This window comes from Schistocerca gregaria, chromosome 8, assembly GCF_023897955.1.
Source record: "Schistocerca gregaria isolate iqSchGreg1 chromosome 8, iqSchGreg1.2, whole genome shotgun sequence".
Classification (NCBI taxonomy): domain Eukaryota; kingdom Metazoa; phylum Arthropoda; class Insecta; order Orthoptera; family Acrididae; genus Schistocerca; species Schistocerca gregaria.
In genome coordinates, this window is record NC_064927.1 from 103,506,475 (window position 1) to 103,527,756 (window position 21,282).

The 21,282-nt window shown below is 40.6% G+C and overlaps 1 long non-coding RNA gene across 1 annotated transcript in view; it reads right to left on the reverse strand.

Moving 5' to 3' along the window:
• LOC126284744 (uncharacterized) overlaps nucleotides 1-21,282 on the reverse strand; it is a 270,459-nt gene that overhangs the window by 217,208 nt on the left and 31,969 nt on the right. The window contains exon 2 of the long non-coding RNA XR_007551547.1: nucleotides 4,167-4,262. This is a non-coding gene — a long non-coding RNA (uncharacterized LOC126284744). The remainder of the gene's footprint in view (nucleotides 1-4,166; nucleotides 4,263-21,282) is intronic.

Here is a 21,282-nt window from a genome sequence, read left to right on the forward strand (position 1 = left end):
CTGCACATGAGCATGATCCCACTCGTAACTGCTAAAACAAATCTAATGTTAACAGTTGTGACATCATGCTCATCGGAGACAATTTGTTGTTACGAAGCATTTCATAGTCTTCCTAAAGCCTTTGACACAGTTTGCTGTTGGCAGACGCTTGTATGAGCACTGTGTTTTATTGCTGTATATGGCGCATTTACTTTGAAAGTTTTATTTTAGTTTTTTCTCTCATTCACGTTTTATGGCTGCAGTATTATTCTGCAGTAGCAGGATACAGTAATATCCTTTGTTACAGTATTGGTTACCAGTGACAATTACAAAAAATTAACTGAGAACAAAAACAATGAAAAATTCCTAGAATCCAAAAAAATTCCCGGGTTTTTCTCGGTTTTCTCCCGGATGAAAAAATTCCCGGGTTTTTCCCGGATCTCCCAGTTGTCCCGGGTCGTAGACACCCTGACTATTGCTAGAAAAAGCTTCTCTCACAACAGCTCAAAAAATATAATAATATGTGGTGATCTCAACATTGATTTCCTTGAAGAATCTACTCGAAAGTCCCAATTACTAAATTTAATGATGTCATCCAACTTAAATATGAAAGTTATATGTCTTGATCAGGTTGCTACTAACACTGATTGCATGTAAAAATTATAGATGTTGGTTTTTCAGATCACAGTGCACTAACAATGTATTTTAATGCACCACTCAATGTACTACCAACAGGAGAAACAGTTATTAAATGTAGAAGTTATAGTGATAGCAACATAAACAACTTTGCACTTAGCTTAGAGGTAGAAGACTGGCAACGTGTATTTACTTCCTCAACAAAAAACGAAAAATATGACTATTTCCTGCAAATATTTGAATATTACTTTAATTGCCATTTCCCAGAGAAAACAAAGACTATCACTAACAAAAACAGAACGCTTGGGTCACAAAAGGTATTAAAACTTCATCAGTAAAGATGAGGCTGCTGCACAGACTTAGCAAACTGGACAGTGGCAAATCCAAAGACTTCAAGGTATACTATAAAAAATACAAAAACACATACAGGAGAGTTATCAAATGGGCTAAAAAAAGCTCATAATGATAAAACAATTAGGTGCTCTTCCAACAAATGTAAGACCATCTAGGGCATACTAAATGAACAGACTGGTAGAAAGTTAAGGATAGAGGATAAAATCACACTAAATATAGAAGGACAAAAGACTGAAAATGCACATAAAATTGCCAATAAATTCAACAGCTATTTTTCAGAAATTTCCACAAATCTCCTAACCAACTCTTCAAATACTGTTCACACTCCTCCCACAAATCTCCTGACTAACTCTACAAACACTGCACACTCTTGTCTCAAAAATAATACTCCTCCGAACTCCTTTTTCCTTATCTCCTACAACACCGTATGAAAATGAAGATATTATTTAAAAAAAAAGAGTCAAAAAGATTTATTCTGCACGGCATGATCTGATACCCTGCTTCTTACATCATAAGTGTTCAAATTACATCAGTGGACCCCTGTCAAATATCATAAATACCTCATTTTTAGAGGGAACATTTCCAAACCAGCTAAAACTTACTAAAATTATACCTCTCTACAAGAAGGGAGAGAAAACAGACATGACAAACTATAGGCCAATTGCTATACTATCTGCCTTCTCAAAAATATTTGAATACTGTATGTTAACTGGATTAGAAATATGTTTAAATTCTAACAACATAATCACATCTTCTCAATACGGATTTCGGAAAAATAGGTCCACCACACATGCTCTGTACGCATTTCTAGAAAAGTGCCCAAGTTTTGTTGACCATGAACAATCTGCTGTCCGTATATTTCTTGATCAGTCCAAGGCCTTTGTCATGGTCGACCACAAGCTGCTGCTTATGAAACTCCATAAGTATGGGATTAGAGGTGTAGCCTATAACTGGTTCCGTAGCTACCTTAGTCAAAGAAAGCAATATGTAGAAATAAGAAAATCAGTGACATTCAGGCACGGCACGTCAGATATACTACATACAACAAATAGCGTCCCTCAGGAATCTGTCCTTGGCCCTGTTCTTTTCATATTGTTCATAAATAATCTCCCAGAACACATACCAAATGCCAGCTCTTTCTGTATGTGGATGACACAAATATCCTGATAACCAGTAGAGGTGACACATTGCAAGATGCAGTTTATGAAACTACTTGTCATTTACAATCGTGGTTTGAAGCAAATAGACTACTCATAAATACTCAAAAAACTGTTAAGTATGAACTTCCATACTAGACAAAATCTAGCCCCCTTCAATGCAGTTATAGTTACTGGCAAAGGTGACATTACGAACAGGCAGGACACCAAATTTCTTGGACTTTCCATAAGGAACACACTAAATTGGAAACCACATATTGAGGCATTGTCATGAAAGCTTAGTAAAACCTGCTATCTATTACAATCATTAAAAGATACAGCCAGTGTAGATACCTTAAAGCTGGTGTACCATGCCCTGTTTGAGTCTGTCTTGAGCTATGGCCTAATCTTCTGGGGAAAGAGCTCTGATTCTCTCACAATTTTCAAGTTACGTAAACAAGTAGTAAGAACAATGAAATGTAAAAAAAGAAAACTGTAAACCACTATTTCAACAGCTAAAAATCCTGCCACTACCATGCCTCTATATATTGGAACTAGCTTGTTTTACAGTACAGCACTTGGACGCCCTCGACAGAAATGCAGACCGCCACACACAACACCAGAAACCAAAAACACTGCTACAAATTATAGCCCACAACACAAAATTATATGTGAATGGGGTTAAATGTATGGGCATTAAAATATACAACCACCTCCCAACAGACATTAAAACAAGCAAAAACCCAAAAATAATGAGAATTAAATTTAAGGAATTGCTACTAAATCACTGTTTCTATTCCGTACATGTATTTCTTGAAACAAAATTTTAGTTACTTGCAATAAGCTGTTTATTCAGTTGTAGATGTTTCTACTTAGTAAGATAATTTAAATATTGTATCTTGTCTATATTCTGTCTATATCTCATATATGTATTCTGCTATGTGAACTACGTACCACAATATTTTAATTACTTGTAATAAGCTGTATATTCACTTGTAGATATTTCTACTTAGTAAGTTAATTTGATTATTGTCTGTTACTCATATTCTGTCTGTATCTCTTATATGTATTCTGCTATGGGCAGTATGCATCACCGTCATCTCTCATCACACACACACCATTTTTGTCTATACATCCTATATGTATTCTGTTATGAGTTACGTGCCACTGCTGTCATCTCTCGTCATATACCATCTTTGCATAATTTTTCAAATTGACTCGTCCTATATCATGATGTGCTTTGCTGTACAAATTGTATGATCTACAGGACCAATAAAAAATCAAATCAAATAAAATCAAATTTTTGATGACCCCAGGCAGGTCGTTCTAGTCCCGGTGGGTTTCTTTAAAGACATCCCTGATATTCAGTTGAATCCCAGCCACAAATAGCACTCACATCATTTATCATAATGTATCCTGGCACAGCAGGGCATCCAAAATTTCAACATTTTGGTAAATTTAGTTCTCTTAATGCAGGGATGCACCGACCACAGCCCATGAGGTGCAATGGCATCTCATCTCATCTCATCTCTCTCTCTCTCTCTCTCTCTCTCTCTCTCTCTCTCTCTGCCAGCCTCCCATAATCACAGGGAGGGATTTGCAGCTTGCATTACTAACAAGTCTGTACATCACTGTCTTTATGGGTATATATTTCACCTCTCCTCTAACAAGAAATCAAATGTACATCCATTAATCAAAACTCTTTCAAAATTAAACTGTTCAGCATAATAACAGACAGTGAGCACATAGTATCTATGCAAGCCCTGAAACAACATAACAAAGTCACTAAATCTGCACAACACATATAGCAAATGGGAAGTTGTTGAGCACTTGGTGTCTGTTCAGGAAAGTCAGTTACCCAGGGCAGCAGCACCCTTTTACCATAGTCATATGGTAGGCACTTTACAATAAGAAGGTGAACTGTGACAAAATATTTACATGCTTTCTCAAAAAAGACAGGCCTGCCTCATAACCACTAGTCATCCACATAGGTTGTAAAGCCATGATAATAACCCACATGCTTATTTATTAGTTTATTAAAGAAGAAACAATGCTACTTACCTTTGTCGATTCACTTCATGTGAGAGTTTAATAATCAGTGTCAGCAGCCACAGGAAATCCAGACAACTGCAGCTCCTTCGGGTTTTCAAATAAATCCTGAGAAATTTCATTCACTCATTAGATATAAATGCAAAATAGCTTGTATAATACAACTTTGTAATCAGTATTGCATGGAGTGGGAGAGGGTAGCATGGGGGAGGAAGTGGTAGGGGTAGTGGGCTAACAGAATAAGACAGACAGTAACTGTTACTTTTATTTGCACAAGTGTGAAAATGTGGTATTTATTGTTTGTATCTCAGTATCAATGTAAGCAGATCTCTTGCACTGTCAAGAATAGAAGACTTAAAGCAAAATAATAATGATACCAGACACCCCCCCCCCCCCCCCCCCCCCCCCAAAGAGCCAAAGACAGATCAAGAGATGTATTGCACCTTCACCCTAGGAATAACGTGTAGGGAAAAGATGAGAGAACACCAACAACCAAGTCTCTGCCCCACTTCCTCCTCCTCTGCCCTCATTAAAGGATTCAGCTGCCACCACTGCAGTACTAATGATCCCCTGTTCCAGACCACATGAGGTATCAAGTAGGGCATAAACCTGGGACAATGCAGTATAATGGTATTATCTGGCAACAAAATGCACCTTCTTTAACCTATTGCATTTTGGTTTCCTCCACAGGCTGTTATAAAAATTGTAAAAATCATAACAACACAGGCCACACATAGTACATGCAGGATTCAGTAACTACATAAATGATCTGCCTCTCATCAATACCAGAGCATGGTGGCAATACAGCCTTATGCACTGCTCAAAGATAACACTTCACAAAAATATGCAAGTCACAGTAACAACTTACCACCGTAGAGAAATGATGTAATACAAATACAGTCCAGCAAGGTAAAGACAAACATTTCAGTTTTCCACAAAAAGATATATAACAGCCCTGCTGGAAAAAAATTAAAAATAATAATTGGGAAGGGGGGGGGGGGGGGAATTGGGTAGCAACAAATTTTTGCACAGCACTGGAACGGAGTGCTCTTAACAATATTAAAACTCCTGACTGGTGGGGTGTAAAATGTTGAGGCTGGGCCAATGGTGTGGGAAGGTGGGGGGGGGGGGGGGGGGGGGGGGAGAGAGAGAGATGATGTTTTGTTTTTCTCAAATAATTCTAAAAACTGTGGCTTCAAACAATCATGTTTTCCACTACAAAATTGACCTACTTTAAAATTCCTACAAAGAAAGCTACAATCCATTTTTTTCCTGCAACAAATGGTTTCCGTGTCACAGGGATTGGAAAAATTGCAATTATTAAAAAAAATTGTTTTAACAGTATAAAATTCACATTTATCTTTAAATGAAATGGGTTGAAAATAATTATTAAATGTTTGTGCCAAACCTAAATGTAGTAGAGCTGTATTAAAAGAAAAACTGCATAACATGATGAAAGGGGAGGGGAAGGGGCAGAGGAGGAGAGCAGAGGAAGTGTGGGGGAGGGGGGGCGATGTGTGCCGTAGAAATGCAAGGAGAGGTACGTTGCCGGATTGTGTTCATACATTTCCCTCCTTCATAGGTTTGCAAACTGGGCAAACTGAAAATCTAGCAAGTGATTACCCACTCCATTCACACCACCCAACACGTCACAAGAAGCAACTACAGTGTGTCTCAAAGTTATGCCAACCTTCCAGTGTGTCTTATGAAACACTGGTGATGCACTGCACTGAATGTCTGGAGGATGTTTATTTTTCCACATAATGTGTTAAAACTATATATAATGCAAGTACGAGCTAGAAATAACAGGAGCAAGAGAAATGCATATGTACGAATTCTATGTGAATCTCTGCTAGAGGGGAAATTTTTCCAGGAAAGGCTAATTCCCCTCCATGAGGACTGTTTGCTTTTCATTTTGTAGACAGACTATACCTCCCCACTATTTCCTTTGCTGGTCTGTTACGTGAGTAGACAATACAATTTAATTGAGCTCATGTTTCTGTAGTGGAGTTACTTTAAGTTTCTGAAATGAGTACATACTTACAGTTGTTAAGTGAACTGTTATGTAAAAAGCTTAACACAATGAAGACTGTTCCCGAGTGGAACATGCTGTCAATAAGCACTTGACAGTGTCTCACACCAAAGTGAATAAAATAATGTCAATTTCACTATCTCCACTATCACTGTCACGAATACTTTTCAGGGCATGAGGGTTAAACAACGCATCACCCCAGCATCAGCTCTCTCAACATTTGAAGAGGCCCAGGGATTTAATTTGCACCCTCCTTCAACAGGGGCAGGTCACTTAGGTGTTATAGAACTTCAGATATTTCAATGTAAGTCAAGCAATGTTTTACAGCGCCTTGGAAGACACAATGTGGATGTGGGGTTAGTGGCTCCACTAAGTGCACTCTACTCTACAAGTGCTGGCAGTTCCTGAATGGGAAAGATTTATACAACCTCTCCCTATCACAGTGACTAGAGACGTGCAATAACTTTTTCGTCATGCATTAACTCACCAGCAAGTAACTATAACACAATTCCATGGCTTTACAATACACAGTCAATGATGGACAGCAGCAAGGTATCACACTTGCCAATCCAGCCCCTTTCCCATTACTACTATATAGGTCACTGACATCACCACACTTAAAAATTAAACACTTCTCTGTCATTGTTTACAGGAATGTAGTTTGAACAGCAGCTCATATAACATTTGCAGAAAGTACTCATTAAATACACGGAAAATAACTCCACCACACAAATATAAGCTCCGTGAAGTTATTTTGTCTACTTACATGAGACAACCGGATAGAAAAAGCTTGGGTTGGTATAATGTGTCCGTAAACTGAAAACTGAGCGTGGGACATGGTGGGGGAAGTTGCCTTTACTGGAAAACACTACAGCTGCTGTAAACGGTGAATAATAATCAATTTCCCCTGAAGCAGTGTAGAACAGTGTTAAGAGATTTACGCAAATTCTGCTTCCATGCATTTTTGTGTTAGCATTATTAGTATATATCTTCATTCCATGTAGTGTTAATGCATTTTATGTGAAATAACTGCCCCCCCCCCCCCCTCGCCTGTCTGTGACAATGTTTGGTTTGTGGAGCACTCAACTGCGCAGTCATCTGTGCCTGTAGAAGTCCCAATCTTTACACAGTTCAATCTAGCCATTTTCATGAATGATAATGAAAGGATGAGGACAACATGAACACCCAATCCCCAGGCAGAGAAAATACCCAACAGGGCCAGGAATCGAACCCTGGACCCCGTGATCCAGAGGCAGCAATACTAGCCACTAGACAATGAGCTGCAGACCCTCCTGCCTGCGCATGTCTTCACATTCGTCACCTGTGCTTCATAATGTGTGCTGTGGAGGGTCAGCATAACTTTGTGAGAAACCCTGTAGTTGCTTCGTGTGACATAGGAGGACAGAGCAGAGAATCACCTGTTCAATCCTCAGTTGGCAGACCTATGAAGGACAGAAGTGCACGACAACAGTCCAGCGACCTACTTTCCCTCACACTTCTACTCCCCTTCTACTGTCTTCCTTCACCCTTCACCACTGGAAAACAATGTATCCCTAAACCAGGAACTACTGCACTTATATGTAGTACACACATTTATTGTATGTTTTTAATCCAGTTTATTTACAGATAAACATTAATTTTATACTGTTAAAGTAATATTTCTAATAATCTTTAAGTTTCCATCCCCTGCAATGCGGAAGCTACCAGTGTTCGAGAGAAAATGAATAGGACCCTTATTTTGTAAGAAATTTAATACAATTTAATTTTTGCTGTGAAACATTTTCCCCAGAATCCACAGTTTTCTTGTCATTTGAGAGAAACATCATTAAACACTCCCACTGCCCACTAAAAAAGACCTCAAACCTCACATCCCACTTGTTGGGATTTTTTGTATGCTGTTCAGGACTCTCCATCCTAACACTATGCAAAAATTTATGACTACAAGGTATTTTCTTTCATTGACTGGACTAAGTGTAGTGACTTACGTATGATGAGTCAAAGTACCCCTTGGGTTGACACTCGATAGGAAGTTATGTTTTTACATACATTTTACGGAGAAGTGAAAAAAAATCCTTACAGCTGGCAAAATTACAAGTCTTGTTCTGCATTAGCACCAACATACAAATCAAACAAAATTGATATTATGCAAGGTGTGTTCAAAAGATAACAGGAAATTTGTAATTTTGTGTGTCATTTTATTCTGATTCATAAAATTTATACACTTATGTTGGCAAACATGCTTGAAAGGTATCTGTACAGTACTAGGCATATCACATTTAGTCTGTTCTCAGCTGTCAAAAATGTAATGTGTTTTGATAGTATTGGCAATTATTCTGTGTGAAAATGGATCAGCAAATCCGTGTTAAATTTTGCTATAAAAACAGAATAAGGCGCAGCCAGTCACGTTTTAGAAATGTTAAATACTGCTTTTAGTGAATCTGCTATTTGTAAAACAAATGTTATGAGCTTTTCGTAGAAGGCCATCAAGACACTGAAAATGCCAAGTGTTCTTTATATGCCCAACACACCATCAACCAACGAAACTACGGAAAATTTGATAGAAACTATTATCAACAATTGTCAAATAACATTCACAGACATAGACAATAGCATGTCAGCTGGCTCATTGCATAAAATTTTTTCAGTTGTTCTGGGTACAAAAGTGACAGCAAACAATGTTCCAAAATTATTGAATTTTGAACAATGACACTGGCAAATGCAAGTTGCTCAGGAGTTGCTATATGAAGTCCACACCAGTGCAAAACTTTTCAAACATGCCGTAACAGGGAAAGTGTTTGGGTATGTTTTTCAATCTGATGCTCAACCATTGCAGTGGAAGCGTTCTGCATGGCCAAGATAAAAAAAGAAAAAAAAGCACCCGTTCAATGCCCTTTATGTGAAGCAATCCGAAAAAGGAAAAGTCTAAATTTGTGTTAAACAATTCACTTCATTACCTGTTCACTAATTTTGTCAAAAAATAGTTCTGTAATGTTGTCCCAGCCTCCGTATTCACTCAATGCAACTTATTTTCATTCTCAGAAATGAAAACCATCATTTTAAAAGCACAGATGAGACTGAAGAAGTTTCACTGTGTCAGCTAAAAGCCATCACTAAGATCAAGTCATAGAAGCATTTCAGGACTTGAAAAAAACACTAGTATTAGTGTATAGTGTGTCAAGGGGACTATTTTGAAGGAATAACGCTGATGTAGATCACGTGTGGGCAAGAATACAGCCTGCAGACCGTGCCCTGGCACAACTACCACAGCACTCGGCTTCACTGGCACATTTCCCCCACTGCCACACCATGCTGTCTGAACGCGAGCAGAGGAAAACAGCAAACATGCCACATTTAAATGGCAATTCAGCTGGACTTTGTTTGATTTGGTTTCATATTGCACATTTTTCAAGAACACAAATCGTAAAAAATACAGTTTCAGTATTACTTAAATATGAAGACATGAAATTTTTGTCTAGTACTAACTGCTGGCATGCGAGTAGACGCACACCATTTTAAAGAATTTCACATTCAAGTTGCCATGTTATCGTGACTTTTTTAGTCTCATAATCGAAAAAATGTCTTTCACACACATATACTGACTGAAATATTGTAGCACTTTTGCAGTCTAATATAGACACATGGAAACTCTATCTGGGAAAAGCAATGTAGATGATCTGAACAGTTATAATGTTAATGGGATTTCTCTTTAAATAGGGAATTGCCTTGCAAAGAGAATCATTTACATCTGTACATGTGTAAGGGTACTTTCAACTGAAATGGCAAACAGACTCAAAAACAGCTCAGAAATAAATGTAAAATTGTCAGTGTCCTCAAAATGTTTCGGAAAATAACATTGTAATTCTTTCAAGGTCACAATGAATCCTTCAGACCTCACCTTTTCCTTAATACCAGTCAGCTTAGGGAATTGGACTGTGTCTGATGGTCTCACTTCAACAACAATGTTCTTTTTAAATGCATCCCCATTGCATCAGAAATAAGTTGGTTCTATCAGTGCAGTGTTTTACTGTGTGCAGTGTACAGTCAAGTCCACTTAAAATGCACAGTCTACAATCCATTCCAGATCTTGTAATTTTCATTCTTTTAATCCTTTTTTTCTTCACAAATTCAACAACATGGCGTATTAAAAAAAATCTTTCCAGGCAAGCCCTAAACTTAGCCAGCGTACTTCGCAGTAATATATGAAGTCTAGATACTCTTCATTCATTTCCATCGAAAGCTGTTGCAACTGACAGTGTGCAATGTCAGAAATTTTCACTATTCGTACCACCAATTTCTTCATATGCTCCATGCCTGCAACTTTTGCACAACGTGCTTCTTGATTTACAGAACAATGAATCCTGTCTGTCGACCATTATAATTTTTTTCTCTTTCACTCCCACCTAAACCTTTAAATTCTTTCTGCACTGACTTAACGTCATTTCATTGAAAATTTGCAGTACCCATCGCTTATGCAAGTGCATGGTGTATACCGATAATTCTCATTTCCCTCCTGTCATTCCTATTCATTTCTAAAGGTTTGTGATGATAGATTGCATTGCTGCCTCTTTTTGTGTAAATAGCCACTCTAACTACGAATGCCCTCTGTACCACAAACAACTAGCGAAGGGTAAAGAGCACTGACACTACAATTCAAATAGTTCAAATGCCTCTGAGCACTATGGGGCTTAACATCCAAGGTCATCAGTCCCCTAGAACTTAGAACTACTTAAACCTAACTAACCTAAGGACATCACACACATCCACGCCCAAGGCAGGATTCGAACCTGCGAACGTAGCAGTCGCGCAGTTCCCGACTTAAATGCCTAGAACTGCTCGGTCACCGCAGCCCACGACACTACGCTTCTAACAAACTGAAGAAAACACACACACACACACACACACACACAAACACAAACGCGCGCGCAGACACACGCACAGACACACGCTATTCCCGTAGACATTTTTAGGCCTGGCATTTACAGTATAACTAAGTGTGTTCCAAACTCTTCAGAGCGAAGATTCATGGTGTATCCACCAACCTCAACTTTAGAAAGGCACTACAGATGCTCATCCTACAAATTAGACAGAAGAAAACTGTGCAAAAAAATTAATCTACAGAAGAACATCATTTAGAAATGACATACAGGAGACAGTTCACTTAATATCTTTTTATATACATTTGTAGATGATGCATTAACTAGGTAACTGACCTTTTTCTAAGCACAAACAAGACATAGTAGTTCTTGAACTATGCACTATCAAAGCCCCACAGTTAGAAGAATATCAACCGTAGATAATTTTCCAGCAACATGGAGCACCCCACTAGTGGGCTTTGATAGTGCATGATTTCCTGGATGAAACATTTCCGGATCAGTGGATGGGAAGGAATGGTCCAACACCCTGACCACCCCACTCTCGAGACATTACACCCCTTGACATTTTTTTCAAGGACAGAGTCTTCGTCACAACAGCTGCTGTGGGTACTGTGACAGAACACATGTTATGAAACACTTGGTGGAAACTGGAATACCACCTCGACATTCTCCAAGCTACCAAGGGAGCACACGTTGAGGTTTACTAACGTAAGAGGTCTTAAAAAAAATTCGAATGGGGGACTATTTTACCTCCAGAATATTTTACCCAAGAGGACACCATCATCATTTAAGCTGCATGCCCTCGGGAAAAATTACGGCTGTAGTTTTCCCTTGCTTTCAGCCGTTCGCAGTACCAGCACAGCAAGGCCGCTTTGGTTATTGTTGCAAGGCCAGGTCAGTCAATCATCCAGACTGTTGCCCTTGCAACTACTGAAAATGCTGCTGCCCTCTTCTGAAACCACACGTTTGTCTGGCCTCTCAACAGATACCCCTCCGTTGTGGTTGCACCTATGGTACGGCCATATGTATCGCTTAGGCACGCAAGCCTCCCCACCAACGGCAAGGTCCATGGTTCATGGGGAAGGTAGTGCCAAAGCAATATGTCCGTGTTTGACTAGACTATAGCGATATTTGCTTGTGGCTGAAAATCCAGATAACTGCACATTCATATAACTGAGGGCCGGCTAATTGAGACTCCACTGTAAAAGCGAAGCAGTCTGGAAGGTTATAACATAAGAAATACTAGAATAAACAGAAGCACAACAACATAAAGATAAAAGAGAGGGGAAGTCTATGGATGATCCTCAGAAGACAGGAAATTTTATGAATGATATTTTTTCATTGCAGAGACACAAGAACTAGAATTCCCACAGTAAAAAAACTTCCAATGAAAGATTATGCAGCAAGTATAATGTTGTTACCATCCATAGGATACAAAGTTAGAAAACAATACAAAAATTAAAACCTGCTGCTGATTATGGGCTTAAGGTGACTAAATTGTGGTATACACAAGGCTGGACCCTTGCATATTCAGTCACCTCACTTCAGTACATGTTTCATAGGCCGGGAATGGCCCCTGCCCCACCTTGGAGGTAATTTGTATATAATCACAATACTGTGTACAGTCAAGCTGCCGGCACCTGTGTGACAATATGTGGTGTATAACTTGCAACTCACACTGCTGTGGTCATAGGTCCTAATTAAGTCCATGTGAGTATGTGTCACCATAGATATATCCTTCCGCATCCACCTTCTTCGGTCAGCAGTTTGCTGTCTCGCCATGTGTGGTTGCTTACTACAAGAGTTGATGCATATACCAGTTATTTTCACATGGGATTTCGTGACTGATGTTTTTCAGGAAAGCTCAGCTACCATGTATTTAAAGGGCCTGATGATGATGATGATGAAGCATATCATTGAAACCAGTTGCCAATAACTGATAATGGAACTACAGCTGACACGAGTGTTGAAAATTTTAATATTCCTTTTGGCTATTGTTCTCTCCCCCTATTTAACAATGATGGACAGCCTAACATTAGATACAAATTTTGTCACACTTTCTGCTACCTCAAAGTACTGCTGCTTCCTAGGTGGACTTAGAAGATACAAAAAAGGTGAAAATAGAAGGAAACAAAACCAAAGATTCAACACAAACCAAAAGAAATTTTACCAGACAATAGATAACACACACATTAAAATGGACAATCCACCAAACATAACAGACATGGAACACTTCTGGAGCAACATATGGTCAAACCCGGTACAACATAACAGGCATGCACAGTGGATAGAAGCAGAAACAGACACATTAAAGATGATACCACAAATGCCTGAAGTGATAATTTTGCAACATGAAGTCACCAAAGCAATTAATTCTAGGTACAACTGGAAAGCCCTTGGAAACGTTAAAATAGCACATTACTGGCTACAGAAGTTCATCTCAACACATTCACATCTAACTAAATTATTTAACAATTACATTGCAGACCCATTCACATTCCATGATACACTTATACATGGAAAAACTTATCTGAAACCTAAAGATCAAGCAGACACAGCAAACCCAGCTAAATACCGCCCTATAACATGCCTACCAACAATATACAAAATATTAACTTCAGTCATTCCACAGAAATTAATGACACCTACAACACAGAACAAAATTATAAATTAAGAACGAAAAGGATGCTGCAAAGGAGCACAAGAATGTAAAGAGCAACTGATAATAGATGCAGAGGTGACATATCAAGATAAAACTAAACAAACGTCATTACACTACGCATACATTGATTACTGAAAAGCTTTTGATAGTGTACCCCACTCATGGTTACTACAAATATTGGAAATATACGAAGTAGATGCTAAATTGATACAGTTCCTAAACATAGTAATGAAAAATTGGAAAACCACACTTAATATCCAAACAAATTCAAATAATATCACATCACAGCCAATACAGATTAAGCGTGGAATATACCAAGGAGACTCATTAAGTCCTGTCTGGTTCTGCCTTGCTCTGAACCCACTATCCAACATGCTAAATAATACAAATTATGGATATAATATTACTGGAACATACCCACACAAAACAACACATTTGCTATACATGGATGATCTAAAACTACTGGCAGCAACAAATCAACCAATTACTAAAGATAACAGGAGTATTCAGCAATGATATAAATATGGCTTTTGGAACAGACAAATGTAAGAAAAATAGCATAGTCAAGGGAAAACACACTAAACAAGAAGATTACATATTGGATAACCACAGTGACTGCATAGAAGCAATGGAAAAAACAGATGCCTATAAATATCTAGGATACAGACAAAAAATAGGAATAGATAATACAAATATTAAAGAAGAACTAAAAGAAAAATAAAGACAAAGACTAACAAAAATCCTGAAAACAGAATTGACAGCAAGAAACAAAACAAAAGCTATAAATACTTATGCAATACTCATTTGGAGTAGTGAAATGGAGTAACACAGACCTAGAAGCACTCGATACACTTACATGATCACAATGCCACAAATATAAAATACATCACATACATTCAGCAACAGAAAGATTCACATTAAGCAGAAAGGAAGGAGGAAGGGGATTTATCAGCATAAAAACCTACATTATGGACAGGTAGACCATTTAAGAAAATTCTTTATAGAACGAGCAGAAACTAGCAAAATACACAAAGCAATCTCTCATATAAATACATTGGCTACACCACTGCAATGTCATAACCACTTATACAACCCTTTACATCACATAACATCAACAGATACGAAGAAAGCAAATTGGAAAAAGGAAACACTACATGGCAAGCACCCGTATCATCTAACACAGCCACACATCGATCAAGACGCAGCCAACACATGGCTAAGAAAAGGCAATATATACAGTGAGACGGAAGGATTCATGATTGCAATACAGGATCAAACAATAAACACCAGATATTACAGCAAGCATATTATTAAAGATCCCAATACCGCAACAGATAAATGCAGACTTTGCAAACAAACTTAGAAACAGTAGATCACATCACAAGCGGATGTACAATACTAGCAAATACAGAATACCCCAGAAGACGTGACAATGTAGCAAAAATAATACATCAACAGCTTGCCTTACAACATAAACTTATAAAACAACAAGTATGCACCACAAAATGTATTGGAGAATGATGAATACAAATTATACTGGAACAGAACCATTATAACAGATAAAACAACACCACATAACAAACCTGACATCATACTCACCAATAAAAAGAAGAATTTAACACAACTAATTGAAATATCCATACCCAATACAACAAATATACAAAAGAAAACAGGAGAAAAAATTGAAAAATACATCCAACTGGCTGAGGAAGTCAAGTATATGTGGCATCAGGATAAAGTTGACATTATACCAATTATACTATCAACTACAGAAGTCATACCACACAATATCCACCAGTACATCAATGCAATACAGCTACATCCAAACTTATACATACAACTACAGAAATCCGTAATTATTGATACATGTTCAATTACCCCAAAGTTCCTAAATGCAATATAACATATACGGTACAATTAAAAGGAAGTCACGCTTGATCAAGGTCCGTGTCACTTTCTACTTTAGACCAGACATAACGTCTGAGATAAGAAAGAAATAAAAATAAAATTTTGACAATGTTATGACTAGGATAGTTGCTACCATATGGCAGAAACGCTAAAAGTTGCAGACAAGCACAACAAAATGACTGCCAAACAAAGCTTTTGGCCAAGCTAGCCTTCATCAGAATAGACAATACACACATGCACACAGTCTCTGACTGCCGAGGAAAAACTGTGAGGAGCATCACATGATAGGAGAAGCAAATTAGGTGGTGGGGGTGAGGAGGCAGATGGGGTGGGAAGGGGGACGAATAGCAGGGTGGGGCAGGAGCAGTAAAGTCTTGCCCGTGGGAGCATACAAGGATGAGGTGGGGAGGGGTTAGGACAGCTAATTGTAGTTGGGAGATTTGATGGAGTGCAGGTGGGCGGGAGGTGGGGGGAGGGGAGAAGTGAAAAATGAGAGAAGTGAGAGACTGTGGATGCATTAGTGGAACAGACAGCTGTGTAGTGCTGGTAGCGGTACAGGGAAAGGGATAGATGGGTGAAGGACAATGGTTAACAATGGTTGAGCCCCGGACAGTTACGGGAACATAGAACATATTGTAGGGAGATTTCCCACCTGTGCAAGTCAGAAAATCTGGTGTTGATGGGTGGGTTCCAGATGGTACAGGGTATAAAGCAGTCATTGGAATGAAGAACGTTGTCCTGGGCAGCATGCTCAGCAACTGGTTCGGTCAGCCGTTTCTTGGCCGCAGTTTGTCGGTAGCCAGCTTGTTGGGTGCCACGCCCACATAGACTGAAGCACAATGGTTGCAGCTTAGCTAGTTGATCACATGCCTGGTTTCACAGGTAGCCCTGCCTTTGATAGAAAAGGTGATGTTTGTGACCAGACTAGAGTAGGCAGTGGTGAGAGGACGTGTGGATTCTGTAGGGATGGACAAATATATTGTGTAGGTTTGGTGGGCAGCTGAATACCATTGTGGGAGGGGTGGAAAGGATAGTGGGTAGGACACACTCAATTTCAGGTCATGAAAAGAGATAGTCAAAACCATGGTGGAGAATGTGATTGAACTGCTGCAGTCCTGTGTGGTACCGAGTCACGAGGGGAATGCACATCTGTGGCTGGACAGTGGGACTTTGAAGGCGGTGGGGAACAGGAGCGACAAGGCATGGGAGATCTATTCTTGTACATGGTTGGGAGCGAGACCCTTGGCATATTTTGAGAGGGAGTGCTCCTCACTACAGATGCAACTGTCACAGGTGACTAGGTCATATGGGAGGGACTACCATATACGGGATGAGTGGCAGCTGTTGAAGAGGAGGTATTGCTGGTGATTGGTAGTTAGCCATCTCTGAGGTGCAAGTCAACATCAAGAAAGGTGGCTCATTGGTTTGAAGGGGAGGGGGTGAAGACAACAGGAGAGTAGAAGTTGCGATTTTGGAGGAACGTGAATAGGGTGTCCTCATCCTGATTCCAGATCATGATGTCATTGATTAATCTGAATCTGCTGAGGGGTTTGGGATTCTGGGTGGTTGGAAAGGATACCTTTAGATGGTCCATGAACAGATTGGCACAGGACGGTGCCATGTGGGTACGCATACCATAACCTGGATTTGTTTGTACATGATGCCTACGAAGGAGAGGTTATTGTGGGTTGGGATATAGTTGGTCATGGTGACTAGGAAGGAGGTTCTAGGTTCGGAATCCATTGGGCGTTGGGAAAGGTAGTGTTCAATAGCATCAAGGCCACGGGCATCAGGGATGTTGGTGTGAAGGGAGGTGACATCAATAGTGATGAGCAGAGCACCAAGTGGTGAAGAAACAGGAACTGTGGAGAGTTGGTGGAAGAAATGTTTGGTACATTTTATTAGGAAGGTAGGTTACAGGTAATAGGCTGAAGACACTGGTCTACAAGGGCAGAGATTCTGTCACAGGGAGCACATTAACAGGCCACAATGGGGTGTCCTGCGTGGTTGGGATAATGGCCTTTAAGAAGCATATAGAAAGTAGGACTGTAGGAAGTGGTAGGGGTGAGGAGAGAGAGGGACTCCATGGAGAGGTTCTGGGTTGGACCTAATAATTTGAAGAGAGACTGGAGATACTGCTGGATTTCTGGAATGGGGTCACTGTGGCAGTGTTTGTAGGTGAAGGAATCTGGCAGCTTGCAGAATCCTTCTACCAGGTAATCCTTGCTGTTCAAAGCAACAGTTGTGGAGCCTTTGTCAGCAGGGAGGATTATAAGGTTGAGCTCAGTTTTTAGGTGGTAAATTGCAGTTCTTTCTGCAGAAGTAAGGTTAGCTAGCATGTTGAGGGATTTGGGGAATAATGGTGATACAAGATTCTAGGTCAGGAAATTCTCAAAGTTAATGGGGTGATTTGGGGACAGTGGGGGTGGATCACAGTCGGATGGACGAGTGAATCGAGTCAGGCAGGGTTCAACATTGGTCTTTGGTTGAGTCTGGTAGGTACAATTGGTGAAAAAGAAGTGTTTCCACTGCAGGGACCAGGAAAAGTTGGAGGCAAAAGGTGAGGCCTTTGGAAAGGACTGATACTTCTGTGGAGCTGAGGTCTTTACAGGAAAGGTTCCTGAATGTTTCAGGTCTGTTTAGGTTCTGGATTCTGTATGGCAGTGGGACGGAGATTTCGATAGTGGGGTAAATCTAATAGGTCTCCAAGGAATGGTTTGTCAGCTGTGAGGGGATGTGGGGGAGGTTTGAAGGTGGCTGTAGAGGTGATGGGATAGTGGTAGTCCAAGGCAGGAGTAGGAAGTGAAGGGGGTGGAGAGATTTTTGAGGTGGTGTTGGGCATGCCACTGTACTTCCTCGAGGGCAAGAGTTTCAACATGTGATATGGGATTCAGGAATTTATGGTTGCATAAGAAGAGAATTTTACTGATGGAGAAGAGGTATTGCAAGGAGGTTTTGAGCCTGATTGACACGGACTATGTTGGTGAGGGTTAAAAACTAATGGAATCTTAACAGATGGTGGTCACTGTAGGATGAGTTGCACCCAGAGATGGATAATTTGATTGTAGGACATTTGGGGGGGGGGGGGGGGGGGATTCCATGAGCCAAGCAACAATGTAGGAACAATACGTGGGACTGGGTTCTGGCTAGGGATAAGGAAACTTTTCTATATTGAGGCAGATGGAAGCAGCAAGGATTCAGGTGGAACACAAAACCTGCAAAAATATGTAAATAATGTAGAAATACACCCAAAAAATTTGCAAAACGACACCAAAACACGTGAGAAAATCACAGTAAGGATAAAACTGATGAGTACGGGGAAACAAGATGAAATCTGAGGGAGGAAGCTGACAATGACAAGCGAAAACCAATTGAAATCAATGTAGACACACTAAGAGAACAAAGAAATTTGGTAGGTCGACTGCTTGATTCATCTGGAGAAGGGTACCAAACAGTGAAGTCATTGGTTCCATGACCTAGGATGGCCGAAATAAAGGGAAGAACTACACTAACAGCATAGTCTAGACAAGAGGAAAGGATAACGTGCAGACAAGAGGAAGGGATAACGTGCAGACAAAGAGGGAAAAGGGACGTCATGGCAGAAGAAGGAAGCAAGAACAGGATGGCATTGGGTATGAACAGGGAAAATGAGGGGTGCCCCAAAAACACCACCACCTATCCTCCCTACACCCAAAAAATACCAGCATCATGATAAAACAGGGACAGCACCAGGGGAAGAAAACACAATAAAAGGGGGAAGCCAAACAGCATAACAGACCACACAATATGTAGGGAAAAGGCAGGGAGAACCTGGCTGGAATGGATGGCTGGTTGGGGTTTAAGGGACCAAACAGCAAGGTCGTCAGTCCCTTGTTTCAAATCAGTCCCTTGTTTCAAATTTGGTCCATTCCGATAGTGTGACATCTCAGAAATATCAGAACAATAAAAGGCAAAAGGCTAAAAAATATAAAAGGGCAGTCATGTTGTCAATGGTAAAAACAAAATGAGGTAGTCGGCAAGAGAGTGAACCGAACACTATGCTGAAGCAGAACACTATGCTGAAGCAGCAGAGGCAAGACAACCTGTGACGTAAAAGGTGCAACCACTAGAATGTAGAAATATGTATGGGAAAAGGAGACTAACCAATCATTTAAAAAAAGAGAGATTAAAAACCTTAAAACTGATAATAAAAACCACTTTCCCAGACGAAACTGAGAACCAGGTCAACCATCCGGGAACCGTCAGCCAAAATCAAAGGTAAAGTGCGGGGGTGTCTGTACTTAGCATGCAGAGCCAAAAGAAGGGGGCATTCTACTAAAATGCGGGCTACTGACTGGAAAGCTCCACGACCACAAAGTGGGGGTGCCTCATCACGCAAAACAAAACCATGGTCAGCCTGGTATGGCCAATGCGGAGACAACACAGTGTGGTTGAGACCTTAGGGGGGAGAGGCAAAAGGAAGAACGCCACGGGCCTGGTGTTACCTTAATCGCACGAAGTTTATTAGACAGGGAAGTAGCCTCCCAAGAGTTGGCCCATGATTGTGCGAAGTGGGATTTGATGTGAAGCCATAAATCTGCTGCAAGAGGGGTTACAGAAAAAAAAGGGTAAGTGACCGCTCGACCAGCCAAACGGTCAGTGAGCTCATTACCCAGGATACCCACATGGCCAGGGACCCAAAGGAAGTCAACGGAACAAGCAACACGGTGAATATCAGCGCCGCCGTTGGATAAGCAGCTGCAGCAGCACGTCGTATACTACTAGCTCACTCATTTGTTACATAGTTTAATTTTTAATTTCTTTGCATGTTTTTGGTACTTGCATTGTTCAATTCATAAATTTCGGGTGTATTATAGTATTTGAGAGTTGTAGCATCGCGTTTTAGTACCTGAATAGTGTAAAATCGCGTACTCTCCTTCCGCCGCCGAGCAGTGTGTCAGCAGTGCGCAAGTAGCAGCATTACTGCATTTACTAGGCACTCTTGTATTTTAATAACCATTTAAATTTTGTGTCTATTTGTTTGTGCTCTCTGTAGATTAGTTCAGACATTCTTTGCACAACAGTTTTTAGCATGGATAGGGACTGCAACTGCTGTGTTCGGATGCAGGCTGAGTTGGCACCCCTTGCTCCCAGCTTCAGGCAGTGTTGGCTTCGTCACACAGTTTGAGGCTGTTGCCAATGGGCATCACTGTGGAGTCCGGGTGGGGGTTTGTCGGGGACGGCCAGCTCGTCCCACGCATCCCCCGATCGCACTACGACTGTGGCTGCCCGGGAGGCTGATCCCTCACCTGTGGTAGAGTGGGAGGTCGTCTCAAGGTGTGGCAGGGGGCGAAAGACATTCCAGAGGGCTGAACAGAAGGCCTCTCCAGTTTGTTTGAGGAACCGGTTTCAGGCTCTGTCTCAGGCTGATACTGACCTTCGGCCTGACATGGCTGCTTGTCCTGTTCCAGAGGTTGCCCGTCAGTCTGCAAGATTTGGGCGGTCGCAAAGGGTGGGCTTACTGGTAGTTGGGAGCTCCAACGTCAGGCACGTAATGGGGGCCCTTAAGAATATGGCTGCAACAGGGGGGAAGAAAACCAATGTGCACTCCGAGTGCATACCGGGGGGAGTCATTCCAGATGTGTAAAGGGTCCTTCCGGATGCCATGAAGAG